Raw genomic sequence first — 13,287 nt, 5'->3', positions numbered from 1 at the left:
GGAGAGTTTGGGTCCTTGCCAATTGGATGTGTGTCCCCAGCTGCAATCTCTGGGCCTGCAGCAGAGTCTCACTCACCTGCCAAAGCAGAAAGCTCAGGCACTGTGCTCGCAACGGGCTCGTCTGATGCAGAGCTGTCAGAGCAATGTGAGGGCAGAGCCAGCCCAGCTGGGCCCAGGGCTGAGCCCAGCAGAGCCCTGGCAGAGCCCAGAGCAGCCTCAGCACCCGCAGAGCCTGGCTGCAAGGAGAGAAAGCAGAAAGCGCCCGTCAGCTGAGGGCTCCTGTGCCCTTGGGCCAAGGCCTGCGGTGCCCAGGCCATGCTGGCTGTGCCCAGAGCTGTGCCCAGAGCTGCCCATCCCTGCTGCCTTTGGCAGCAGAGCAGGAGGGCAGCACATGTGCCCAGCCTGCAGCCAGCCACGGCACATCCAGCCCTCAGCAGCTGCCCAGAGCAGGATGCTCCTGTGCTCGCTGCCAGCTCCCAAAAGCTCTGATCCCACCCTGCCAAGCACACAGGGACCCACCTCACGCCACCCACGGCTGGAAGAAAAGCTGCTCCCAAACCATGTCCTCAGCCTTCTCCAAGGGCACGGCCCATCCATGCCACAGCTGCTCCCCAGCACTTCCCCATCCACACTGGACCACCTCCAACGCTTTCTCTGGAAAAACAAACAACACATTCTTGAAAAGAGATTAGAGACAAAAAAAGGGAAAACAACAATAACGGTAAAAACTCCCATCTCTGTCAGGGTCTTGAGGAAGGCCCAACTGCTACATGGTAGGGAAAAACCCAGCCATGGGTGAGGGAAGCCGACACTTTCTCTCTTCCCCCTTGCACTGCCCCCCAAAAATCACAGGGATCCCAAAGCAAACAAGGGCAGTGGAGCAGCCCAAACCCTTCCTTGCCTGCACAGCAAAGCAGCTCTGCACAGGTTCTGGAGTCCCACCTCTGCTCCCACCATGGGGCTTTGTTTGTGTCGGGCTGGCTGCCCCAGCCCCAGCCCCAGCCCGGGGCACGGTGGGTGCTGGGGGCCATTGGCAGGGCCAGGAGCCCACTCCCATTTCGTACCCACCCCAGCCCATGCCCCAGCCCTGCCAAAAAGTAGCTGAGCAGCGACTGAAGAATGAGTTGCATCTGCCCCAGCAAAGGGGGAACCTTTGGTTCCCTGCCACGCTGGGTCATGCCCAAATCTGGCAGAATTTCCCTAGGTAAAAATTCCCTGTAGAGTTTGGCTTTGAAGAAGGTGCCAGAATCAAAGTCCGTCACCTTCAGCCTTCCGTGGCCAGGCTGAGGAAGAGCTTGTCATCCTTGATGTCATCCTCGCTGTCTCCAGCAGCAGCAGCAGCAGCAGCAGCAGCAGCAGCAGCAGCAGCAGCAGCAGCAGCATCCCCACCCGGTACAGCTTCTCCAGGGGCTCCTTCTCCTTCCCTGGGGGCAGACCAGGCTCTCAGGGCTCTGCCCAGGGCCCCAGCTGTCAGGGAACCAGGACAAGGAAAATCAGCTGGGATGGCAGCCACCAGTGCTGGGCAGAGCAGCTCAGCTCCAGCACAAGGGCTGTGTGTTCCCATCCCATGACCCCGGTGCAGTGACACTGGCAGCACAAAAAGCTCTGGGTTCCTTTGCTTCTCATTGCCACAGCATGTGTGGAGCTGGAACTTACCAGGGCCCTGGATATTTCAGGGACCTGGAGAATCATTCCCAGCAATTGGGAAAATCCTAGATGCTCCATCCACCCATAGATGAGGTCTCCAAATTTGCCCCGAAATTGGGTCCAGCTTTTAGAGGCCATAACGAGCAAGTCCAAGTGACTTGATAGTTGTAGCCCAGAAAGCCCTGCAGCTGATGGCACACTTCACAATCAGCAGGGGACACAGCTAGGCCAAAGCCCAGACCTCTTCTGGGAACCTTTCTCCTCAAATACCCTTCAGACAAACCTCCATGCAAGTCAGTTGGGGAAGTTTCTTCAAATGATACATTTCTGGCACATAACTACACAGGGTTAATTGAAAGATTCTAAAGCAGCTGCTCTGGAGTCAAAGAGGCAGCACTAAGAGTCCCTGTCATCTCTTTGTAGCTAAATCACACTTTGGGGGAGTTGAAGGAGTTCGTAACGAGCTAAAGAGCGGACCTCTGAGTTTTTTAGATGATGCCATTGCTTTTTCTTGTCTTCTACACAGACAGGAAGGGTGAGTTTGGCTCACATCTCCACCGCATGGGTCACAAGGCCACAAGACTTGTAGTTACAAGAGCTTTGAAGGATTTCTTGGCCAAGAAGACACTGCCAACAAGGATATTTGTGTTTTGGAGCCAACCCTTCAATATTTCATCTTATGGACTCACGCTAGAGTGTAAGCTTCCTTAGCCAATCATGTTATCACACACAAACCTACAGCAGTGCATCCTAAACTTCTTGTTTACCATTGTAACTACTTTTATTTTTTCTAGATCTTGAACTCTAAAACTCTAAACTTTCCTCCCCGTGTCTCTGCTATAAACTAGAAATCTGCATTCTTGCTTCTAGCGCCTAAGTTTGGAAGCCCTTTCCAAGGTCTCAGACCAAATCCTGTGTTTAATTCTAAGCTTTGCTGACAAGACCAAAGGTCTGAGATTTTCCTGCATTTGGATTTCCAACAACACTGATGCTGTTGGTTGCAGAGTGCCCAGGATCCTTCTTGCAAGTCAACTCTGTCAGGATCAAGGCAGCTGGCAGGGGGCTGCTTGTGGCCTCTGACAGCCCATTGCTCAGGGCTTGCCAGCGCCCCAGCCCCTCAGGGGCTGCCCCAGCCCGGCCAAGCTGCCCGGCAGCAGCGCCGCAGCCCCACAGCAGCTCCAGAGCAGCCCCATCCAGAGGCGCCTGGGAGCCCTCAGCAAGGCAGCCAGCAGCACCCGGGCAGGACGACACAGATGGCACTTCCTGCCTGGCACAGGGCTTGAGGCCATCTCCAGGCACTGCTCTGGCAGGGATCCCTGCAGCCCCGGCCCCTGCCCAGCCACTCTGTGGGCAGCACAAAGGCTTCAGCAGAGCCACCAAAGGCCAAGGGGCTTCTGGCCATTTCCCCTCTCCCGCTGCACACCTGGGCAGCTGGCTGAGCACAAGCACCCTTTTCCCCCTTCAGGGCCTCATCACCCCTCAGCCTGCTGTGCTGCTGAGCACAAGCACCCTTTCCGCCCTTTCCTGCCTCTTGCCCTGCAGACCCTGGGCAGCAAAGAAAAGCTCCTGGCAGTCTGTGTATCATAACACATTCTAGAATTATTTACAGTAATCTATAATCTATAATAATATATATAATTCTATATACTCTATAATTTATTTATTTACAATAAAGATAAAAAATGGAAAAGAAGAAAAGAAAAATATTAAAGAAAAGGAAAATTACCCCTGGCTCAGGTTGCACCAACAAAGACAGCCTCCCAGATCAGCTCTCCTCCTCAGTCATCTGGCAGCGCAGGCAGCCGAGCCCCGACAGGCGAGGCCGAGTCCTCCATGCCCTGCGCAGCTGATCTTGCAGCCTCTGGATGGTGGAATATCGCCCACACTGTATTGCCAGGAGGACATGCAGTGTTTCAAGTGCCAGCTGCGACACGGCACTGCTCGTGTCCTCCGTCAGGCATTCCAGGGCTGCAAGAGAGTGGAACAGAGGCACGGTCAGAGCCGGATCTGCAGGGAGCCCAGGAGAGCCCCCTGCCAGGGCCATCCCAGCCGGCTCTTGCCATGGCCAGGAGGGAGCAGGGAGCAAGGGGATCAGCCCGAAGCTGCTGGCCACCAATGGCCCACGTGGCCCTGAAAGCTCTGTGTGCTCTGCCCACGGGAGCTGAGCCCTCCGCAGCTAGGGCAGGGCTTGCAGCTCCCCTCGGCAGCCCGCGCTGTCAGCCCGCTGCCCTCACTCACCAGTGCAGATCAGCTGGAGCTCTTGCTGCTGCCCCCTCAGGCGCCGCCCGGCCATGCCTGTGAACACAGAGCCTGTCACGGCCCCAGTGGCACAGCTCCCTGCCAGCGGCGCTGCCGGCGCTGTGGCCACACGGGCTGCTGGCCCGGCAGGGCTCAGCCCGGCCCTTGCCGCTCGCTGCCGCCCCAGGGCACGGCTGCCAGAGGGCGGCAGCAGCAATGCCCAGGCCAGGCGGGGCTCCACGGCGCCAGACCCGGCTGGCGCTGCCAGGGCAGCAGGCGGGGCCGGGGCCGAGCTGCAGCAGGCGGGCCGGGAAGGGAGCCCGGGCTCGGGACTCACCCATGAACCTGACGGCCGCCGCTCGCAGGGGCTCCTGTGGGCTCTGCAGGTAGCGCAGGGCCCGGCGCAGGTGTTCGGCCACTCGGCTCCTGTCCTCCGCCAGCTGCAGAGAACGGCAGGAGGGAAGGGTTGGCGCGGGCTCAGCCCCTAGGCCGGGCGCTGCCTGCGCCCAGCCCTGGCCTCCCCTGCCCGCACAGCCCTGAGGCGCGGCCAGCAGCCGCTGGCCAAGGGCTCCCAAGGGCAGGGGGCAGAGGGCCGGCTGCTGCCCGGGGAGCCGCGGTGCCGGCCCGCCCCGCAGCCCCGCCGGGCCGGAGCTCCATGGGCACCCGGCTCGGGCCCACGGGAGCCTGGAGAAGAGCCCGCGCGGCCCAGGGAAGACAGCGGCGTGTGGGGCACAGGCTGGCGGCCCTGGCTGCAGCAGCGGGCAGGGGCACAGCTGCCAGCCCCGCACACTGAGCACCGCCCTCAGGGGCCTTCTCCAGGCTGAGGCTGGGGCTTGCAGGCCCTCCTTACCAGGAACTCAGTGAACTTCCATAGCTTCTTGCTCTTCAGCAGTCTTTCAAGATCCCTCCTCTTCAGGAACTCAGCCACACAAAGCAGCGTTTCCTGAGAAGCCTGGGGAGCAGCAGAGACGTGGAGATGTCCCCGAGCCCAGGGCACAGGACCCACGTCCCTGTGCCAAGGCCAGGAGGAGGCTGCAGTCCAGCAGGCGCCAGGGCAGGAGACAGCCGAGCCCCCTGCCAGGGGGACAGCAGCAGCCCATGAGTCCCCACCTGTGCCACACGCTGATTCTCATCATGGCAGTGGAAGAAGAGGGGCAGCAGGCTCTGGCGCAGGGGTGTCTTCAGGTCCTTTTTTGCCTTTTCCTCTGGATGAGTCACCAATGTTTGGAAGAGCAATATGGAGATCAGCTGCACCTGGCTATTGTCCTGTATGAAAGGAAGAAAAAAAGACCTCAGCATTGGCTGCAAGGAGCTCAGCTTGGCACAAGCCTGCAAGGGCATAAAGTGTCTGGGCAGCACCCAGTGGCTGTGGCTGGGAGCAGTGAGCCTTACGTGGTCAAAGAGTGGCAGGAGCGCCTCAAGCAGCTGCAGTGTGATGGGGCTGGGCAGCAGCCTGTCACTGTCCAAGATGATAGAGTTGAGTAGCATGACTGCCATGAAAACCATCTCTCCATCCCACAGGAGCTCCACAAGACTTTCAGTCAGGCTCTGCATGTTTTTGGTCTGTGCAGAACACAAGTTTATGAAATGCCATCCTGCTGCTGCAGGGCCCAGAGGCCAAAGGCCTGTCCCAAAGCACTCGGGCAGCTGAACTGGGAGGCAGGAGAGCTGGGAGCAGCTGCTCCAGCACCCAAAGCCCAGCCAAGCCCAAGTGACTGCATTCCCCCGCTAAGCTTCAGCTGTTGCCCTCTTCTCACCATGCAGGGATCATCAGTGAGCTTGAGAAGGGCCCTGAGCGCCAGGCGACGCCTCTCCCTGCATTCACTCTGCAGCTGCCTTGACAAGATTTGCAGGACTCTGTTAACGCCGCGTTCACTCAAGTCCAGCCACTTGAGGACCTGAAAGGCACAGGGCAGTGACAGGGACCCAGCGGGCAGGAGCCTGGAGCCGCACAGGGCTGGGCCCAGGCAGCAGCACAGGGCGCGGGCACCGTGCCAGGCAGCTGCGGCTCCGAGAGGGCAGAGAGCTGGGGGGCAGCTCAGCCAGGCAGCGCTGGCCGTCAGGCTCACCTCTGCAAGGAACGCCATGGCGGGCAGCTCCCAGCGTGGCTCCTGTGTGCTGAGCAGCCAGAGCAGGTAGTGAGCGATCTGGGAACACAAGGGGATGGCGACACAGCACATCCTCCTGGCAGGAGAAAAAGAAACCAAGACTGTGGTCCAGGGGGACAAACCTCTGCCAGGACTGACACACAGAGGTCTGGTCTTTCCCCAGCATCCTGCAAGAGGCCCTGGACTATTTGGGAGGTGGCTCCCTGTGGGCACCCTCCTCTTCCAGCCTCTTCCAGTCTGCTTGGAGATCCCTCGGTGACAAGGCCCTCTGGCCCATGACCTCGGGGACTGTGTGGAGCTCCCTGGGCACAGAGCACAATTGGCAGAGGCAGTGGGGAGAAGGGGGTCTCACCTGGCCAGCAGAGCCACGGCATAGTGGTGGGTGTCAGCACACAGCAGCGTGTCCCAGCCACAATTGCGTTCTATTGCCACCACCACATCCTCGTGCTGCATTCGGCAGAGCAGGGACTTGAGGGTCTGCACTGCAAACCTGCGTGCACAGCAAAGCCCAGGTCACCAGGTCATGCTGGGAGCACTGACTCCTGCCCAGGGACGTAGCAGGGAAAGGAGGAGTGGGATGGAGCACCTGTTGGGGCTGGTGGCAAGGCTGTGCTCTTCCTGGCATTCCTTCCAGAATGCATCAACCTCCTCTGGCATATCCAGAGTGCTGAAGAACACTTGGAAGAGCAGATGCACAAAGAGGTCGGGGAAATACGGCTCCACTACACGTGGGACAGGGGGCACCTGGAGGATCTTCCACATCACCACAGTTGCCTGCAAAGGACAAAGACCCCGAGACAGCGCTCAGTGCCGAGGTGTGCATGTGGCAGGGCCCGAGCGTGGCAGGGAGAGGCCAGGAGAGACCTTGGCAGGGGGAGCACGGGGCCTGGTGGGCTTGAAGCTGCCCCTGGGCCAGGTTTCAGGCCAGTGCCTGAGGAAGGGAGATGCAGTGGGGGAAGGAGGATGGAGAGCTCTGGAGAGGCGGCCTTGGGGCCAGGAAAGACCAGTTGCAGAAACTCACAGCCAGGACAAAGACACCCGTTTTGTCCCCATTGGAGGTGCGCATGCTGTGCTCTGGCCAGCTCTCCAGCACATCCAGGAGTATCAGCTGCACTGGCTCCGCAGTCCTCGCTGAGCCCATGATGGTCTTCCACATGGAGATGGCAGCTCTGCGGGGTCAGAGCTCTGTCTCAGGGGCATCTCAGACACAGCACCGTGGCCTGGGCATCCCTAGGGGCCCGGGCTGACTGCTGGTGCTGCCTCTGCCCACTGCCCCCCTGCCAGCAGCAGCCAGGCAGACCAGCCCTGTGGGGACAGGGCCCTGAGAGGCGGCAAGGGAGCATGGCAGCAGGCTCAGGGGCTGTCATAGCAGGGCTGGGAAAGGCAGCAGCCAGAGTGTGGTAGATAGGGAAAAGGCGCTGCGGAAGATCTCACGATGTCACGGAAAGGCAGGACTCTCTGTTCCCCTTAGATAAGACCATCTGTTCCCCGTAGATAAGAAATTAACATAGGAATGTAGCCTCCCTCAACCGAATACCAGTAACTTTCCATCCCCTACCCAGTAACTTTCCACTCCTTACTAACCATAGATGGTAAAGACAGACCCACGCTGACGTAGAGACCCCTTAGACTATAAAAACCCAAGAGATGAGATAATAAAAGCCTTTTGACCGTCCATCATATTGATGCCTGCGTGTGTCATTGGCCCGAGCGGCCCTGGAGAGTTTGGGCCGCCGTGCTGTTCCTCTGAACCAGGTCGCCTGCCTTGCTCCAGAAGGCAACACCAGAGGGCCCTGGAAGTCTTTGTTGCTCAGACGCCTGGGACAGGTGGTACAGGCTGATGGGCTGGGGAGGCCTGAGCCGTGTGGGCAGGTGGGCCCCATACCTGTCACAGGACGGGGCCACACGCAGGAGCGTCACGACTGCGTCACCCGGGTGTGCTGTGGTGAGATTCAGCAGGGCCTTGTCCAGCCTGTGCTCGGCAAAATCATTGGCCATGAGCCAGCGGTGAATGTACCTCACCATGGCGGGCACCTGGAGAAGGCACGGGGAGACTTGGAAAGCTGCCAGAGAGAGCAATGTCCCCAGGGTCCCCAGAGAAGTCCTTCCCTTGCCAGCGCACTGCCATGGCCTCAAAGGCTCCCAGGGACCACCAGGCATGGCTGGGAAAGCCATGGGACTCATGGCGGAATTGAAGCTTGGCCCCAGGCTGCTTACTTGTTCTGGCCTGGCAACACCCTTCTCCAGGAGCAAATCCAGCAGGGCGGCACTGGTCTCATGATGGAGGAGCTCGGAGTGTGCTCTGAGCCCAGTGCCCATGGTGCTGGTCTCTTCCTGCCAAATGCTCCTGATGAAGTCGCAAACAAGCTGTAGCAGAAGGGCAAGAAGCCGGGGATGTTGCATGGACTGCTGCACACACGGGGCTGGGCTGAGCAGGGACAGCAGGCCCAGCCCAGGTGGGGGTGGCTGCAGGTACCTGCGCTGTGCTGCGGAAGCGGCCACGTCTGCGCTCCTGCTGCTGTGTGCGCTCCAGGGCTGCATCTGGCAAAGAGCGAGCGCAGCCAGAGATGAGGGGCTGCGGGAGAGGCCGGAGAACACAGCCCAGCCCTGTGCTCACAGGCAGGGAGAGCCCCGGGATGCCCCAGGGGATGGAGCACGGCCCCTGCGGGATGTCTGCCCGGCCCCTCTTCCGTCCTGTCCTTGGGCATTTCCCCAGGGGATAGGATGGGATGGGATGGGATGGGATGGGATGGGATGGGATGGGATGGGATGGGATGGGATGGGATGGGATGGGATGGGATGGAGCCAAGTTGGCTGCAGGCTCCAGTCATGCAGCCCATCTCTGCCACTCACCCTCCTGCGGTGGATGGAATGGCACTGCCTCTTCATTCTCCTCTGCTGGAGCAGCTCCAGAGCCTTCTTCCTCCTCCTCCTCCTCCTCCTCCTCCACAGTGGCCAGCTTGGGCACTCTCGAGGCTCTCTGGCGCCCCAGCACCGAACGCAGCCGGTGCCGCTCCTGCAGGGCCTCCTGCGCCTCACCTGCGGGCGGGACGCGGCGGTCAGCGCTCGGCCCGGGGCCAGCAACGGCCCCCGAGCGCCCCTCACCCGCCCCGGGCCGGCCATGCCCAGGCGTTCGCTTCCGGGAACGCGGCACGGGAGGCTCGGGGCCGGCGGCCGCGCTGCCGAGCGGCGGAGCTCGGGCCGGGGAAGCCGCAGCGGAGGCGGCGGGAGCGGCCGCGCCGCGTGTGTCCTCCGCGGGCCCCGGGAGGAGCCGGGGCCGGGGCCGGGGCCGGGGCCGGGGTCGGGGTCGGGACTGGACCCTGCCTCGGGTCCGGAGCCGGGCTCGGGCCAGGCGGAGCCGAAGGGCGGCGATGCCGCCCCCGCACCAGCCACTGACGCCCGCCCAGCAGCGCCACCGCCAGTACGGCCAGAGCCAGGCGGAGGCGAGACCGCGGCGGGACGGTCGGGGCCGGGCTCGGGGCAGCCCCGCCCGGGGCCGGGGGCGGGCCGGGGGCATGGCCCGGCCTCGCAGGGGAGAGGGAGGCGGGGAGAGGAGAGGGACGCCGGGCAAGGGACCCCGAGAGAAGGGTGCCCGACAGCGGGAAAGGGAGAGAAAGAGAAAGAAAAAGAGAAAGAAAAAGAGAAATAGAAAGAGTGTTTAAAACTATCTCTTTGCTGCTGCTGCTGTCGCCGCTGCTGCTGCCGCTGCTGCTGCCGCTGCTGCAACTGAAGCACCGGGGCCGTTCGTCCCCGTGTCCGTTCCCCGCTCGCCCCACGAGCCCCACGTTCGAGCCCCGCGCGCCCCGGGGCCAGCCCCTCCGTCTGCCCAAACACGGGAACTTTGCAGCCTTGAGCCCGGATGCAGAGCCCTGACTCCTGCGCACTGGCACAGCGATCCCCTCGCCTGCTGCTGTGCATTGTCCTTGCTGAGGGTCAAACACTGTCGGGGCACCTTCCCTTGGGGTAGGATTCCTACCTGACCCAAGCACTGCACTTACATCTCCAGTGTTGCTTTCCAGTAAAAACAGGGGAAGGAAAAGTGTGTGTGGCTCATGGGATTTTAGAGTGTCTAAAAATCACTAAGTCATCAATCTTAGAGATGAGGTGCATCTGGAATTTCTGGGGTGCAACATAAAAAAGGGGAGCATAAAAATAGATAGGGGAAAACATCTTGGATTGTTTCTTTCATTTTCATTTCACTTCTGGAAAGCTGTTTCAGTTTTCCAGGAATCTTGTCCTGTCTGCTCTTCCCAAGAATCTCTCATGGAGAGCAAGGTCAAGCTTCTGTCACAAGATTTGCCACCAGGAAATTATGCCACTGGTGAAGTTTTCATTGTGACTGTTTGTGCTGGCTTAGGGCAAATTTTGGGAGGAAATCTCCAAAAGGGGTCCATCTAGAAAGCAAGTTCAAGTGTCCCCTCCCCCTACTAGTTCAGGGAAAGACTTCCCTTGAGAAAAGTGAAAAAACCCCAGTTTATTAAACAAGTAAAGTATTCACAAGCATGAAAAATGAATCATATTAAATCAAACCTCTGACAGTGCTGAAGAGATGTCACATTCAGAAAGTCCTTTTTGTGGGTTGTAGTTGGCTCACTCGGTCTCTCCTGAGTCCCTCTGGTGCTGGAATGCAGCGTCCCAGAGCTCAGGGGGCCACAGGTGTGAGCTGCCGGTGTTTGTCTGGGTTTTCAGTCCACAGCAGGTTTAAACAGTTCCAAGAAAAAGGAAAGTCACAGCCCGAGGAACTTCTCTGCTCCAGCTAGCTAAAAAACAATTGCTAGACCTGGACTGTGAAGGCATCAGGAATTTTCCAAATCTGGGCACTGGCGGTCCCAGCAAACACCAGAGCTGGATGGTGCTGGAGCCAGAACCTGCAAATTTCCAAACTTTGGCTTTCTGTGCCAGCAAATCACTGGACTTGGGCTGTGCCAGCACCAGGAAGTTTTCAGATCTGGGCACTGGCACTGCCAGCAAACACCAGATCTGGGTGGTGTCATTGCCAGTGACAGAAATCTGCCAGATTTGGGCTCTGCTGGCACCAGGAAATTTCCAAATCTGGGTTCTGGTGCAGCAAACACAAGATGTGGGCGGTGCCAGACCAAGTGGCAGGAAGCTGCCATGGGCTTTGGATTTCTGTGCCAGCAAATTGCTGCACTTGGGCTGTGCCAGAAGAGGGAAATGTCCACATCTGGGCACTGGCAGTGCCAGCAAACAGCCCATTTCAGGCTCCAGGCTCCAGGAAGGATTGGATCTGGATGCCTTCCTTTTTTCTTTCCTTCTATCCTTCCTTCTTTCCTGGGATCCTGCCGCCAGTAAACTCCAGATTGGGCGGTGCTGGCAAGGGGAAATTGCCAGGTTTTAGCTTTCTTTGCCAGCAAATTGCTGGATATGGGTGGTGCCAGAAGAGGGAAATTGCCAGATGTGGGCACTGGCAGTGCCAGTGCACACCAGATCTGGGTGGGGAATGTGCCAGCACCAGGAAATTGCCAGATGTTAACTTTCAGTGCCAGCATATTGCAAGAATTATGCTGTGCAGGAACCTGAAAAATTCTGGATCTGGGCACTTGTGGTGTCAGCAAACACAAGACTGGGTTGCTGTAGGTACCAGGTATTTGCAAGGTTTTGGCTTTCTTTGCTAGAAAATTACTAGACTTGGGCTGTGCTGGCACCAGGAAATTCCTGCATCTGGGCACTGGGGGTGCCAGCAAACACCGGATCTTGGCATTGCCAATGACGGTAGCAGGGAATTGCCAGATTGTGGCTTTCTTTACCAGAAAATTGCTGGACTTGGCTCTGCCAGAATAGGGAAATATCCAGATGTGAGCACTGGCAGTGGCAGCAAACATCAGGTCTGGGCACCTGTACTGGCATCAGGAAATTGCCGGATTTTGGCTTTCGGTGCCAGCAAATTTCTGGACTTGGGCTGTGCCAGCACTGGGAAATTTCCGGATCTGGGCACTTGCGCAGCAAACACCAGACCTGGGTGGTGCTGGTGGCAGCACTGGGAAGCTGCTGGGTTCTGGCTTTCTTTGCCAGAAAATTGCTGCATTTAGGTTTTGCTGGCAGTGAGAAATTTCCAGATGCTAATTTTGCAGTGCCAGCAAACTGCTGGAATTAGGCTGTGCAGGCATCTGAAACATTCCCGATCTGGGCACTGGCGGTGTCAGCAAACCCGAGATCGGGTTGCTGTAGGTACCAGGTCTTTGCTTGGTTTTGGCTTTCTTTGCCAGCAAATTGCTGCACTTGGGCTGTGCCAGAATAGGGAAATATCAAGAACTGGGAACTGGCAGTGCCAGCAAACCCCACATTTCAGGAAGGATTGGATCTGGACCCGTTCCCTCCCTGCCTCCCTCCCTCAGCAAGGTGCCAGAGGGGCTGGACAGCAGCCAGGCAGAAAGGGACCTGCAGGGACTGATGGACAGCAGGCTGGACATGAGGCAGCAGTGTGCCCAGGTGGCCAAGTAGGTCAAAGGCTCCTGGCCTGGATCAGGAATGGTGTGGCCAGCAGGAGCAGGGCAGGGATTCTTCCCCTGTGCTCAGCACTGCTTGGGCAGCACCTCGAGTGCTGTGTTCAGATCTGGAGCCCCCAATTTAGGAAGAACATGGAGGGGCTGGAGCGTTTCCAGAGAAGGACAAGGCTGGTGATGGATCTGGAACACAAGTCCTGTGATAAGTTCCTGAGGAAGCTGAGCTTGTGTATCCTGGAGAAGAGGAGGCTCAGGGGAGAAAAGGCAGTGTAAGGGCACAGGTTGGACTTGATGATCTCCATGGCCTGTTCCACCCTTGCTGATTCTGGGATTCTCTGAAGCCACCATTGGAGCAGTTGCAGGATGAGCCCTGGGCCTCCTCTTCAGCAGCTCCAGCAGCCCAGGTCCCTCAGCTTCTCCTGCCAGCCCCAAGGCCCATCCTGTCAGTCCTGCAGAGCCTCTGCAGCTCCTCCTCACTGCCCAGAACAGGGAGCCCCAGAGGCAGACACAGCAGCCCAGATGTGCCCCCCCTGGCCTGGGGTGCCTCTGGCAAGGGAGCAGCACCAGGCACTGCAGGAGCCTGCAGACAATTGATCTGAAGGCCAAAGCTCCTTAGCTCCTTCTGGAAGAGCAGGAACAGTTCCTCATTCCAGTGTGGTGGAATGCTGGGCACCACAGCTCCAGGTGAGGACTGGACACAAGTTTGCTCCCACTGAGTGCTGTGATGGGTTCTGCAGGAGCTCTGGGCTCCTGTGCTTGCCAGGCACAATGAGGAGAGAAGGAGCCAAGTGCACTGATGTGGGAAATGGATATCTAGAAAGCTTTTAGGG

This window comes from Melozone crissalis, unplaced genomic scaffold (genome assembly GCF_028551555.1).
Source record: "Melozone crissalis strain CALT ecotype California unplaced genomic scaffold, PUWL_Pcris_2 ptg000046l_1, whole genome shotgun sequence".
Classification (NCBI taxonomy): Eukaryota; Metazoa; Chordata; class Aves; order Passeriformes; family Passerellidae; genus Melozone; species Melozone crissalis.
Note: the sequence above shows the minus strand (reverse complement) of the source record.